Source organism: Tarenaya hassleriana, unplaced genomic scaffold, assembly GCF_000463585.1.
Source record: "Tarenaya hassleriana unplaced genomic scaffold, ASM46358v1 Cleome156, whole genome shotgun sequence".
In the NCBI taxonomy this organism is placed as follows: domain Eukaryota; kingdom Viridiplantae; phylum Streptophyta; class Magnoliopsida; order Brassicales; family Cleomaceae; genus Tarenaya; species Tarenaya hassleriana.
In genome coordinates, this window is record NW_010964982.1 from 233,793 (window position 1) to 234,622 (window position 830).

The following is an 830-nucleotide window of genomic DNA, read 5'->3' on the forward strand; positions in this document are numbered from 1 at the left end:
CTGGATCTGACTGATATCTACTCGTAATGCTCAACGCGTAGGATACATCCGGTCGAGTACAAAGCATGGCATACATGATGGATCCAATTGCCGAAGCATATGGAATCCGATCCATGCGTTCTCGCTCATCAGGTGTCGTAGGACACTGACTCTTGCAGAGAACTGTGCCACTGCTCATCGGTAAGGTTCCTTTCTTGGAATCTTGCATCTTGAACCGTTTCAAGACCTTATCGATGTAAGTACTCTGACACAATCCTAGAAGACGCCTCGATCTATCTCTATAGATCTTTATTCCTAGAATATAGGCCGCTTCTCCTAGGTCCTTCATAGAAAACTGCGTTCCTAGCCAAGACTTAACATCTTGCAAGGTAGGAACGTCATTCCCTATAAGGAGAATGTCATCCACATACAGCACCAGAAAAACTACTGTGCTCCCACTAACATTCTTGTAAACACATGGCTCGTCCTCGTTTTGTGAGAAACCAAACTTTTTGATTGTCTCATCAAAGCGAAGGTTCCAGCTCCTCGAAGCCTGCTTCAGTCCATAAATGGACCTCTGAAGCTTGCACACCATCCTCAAGTTCCTCAGATTGACAAAACCTTCGGGTTGTCATATACACATCCTCGGTCAAGTTTCCGTTAAGGAACGCAGTCTTGACATCCATTTGCCATATCTCATAGTCATAATATACGGCTATGGCAAGTAGGATCCTGATGGACTTCAGCATAACTACGGGCGAAAAAGTCTCATCAGAGTCAATACCATGAATCTGACGGAACCCTTTCGCCACAAGTCGTGCCTTATAAGTGTGCACGTTGCCATCCATGTC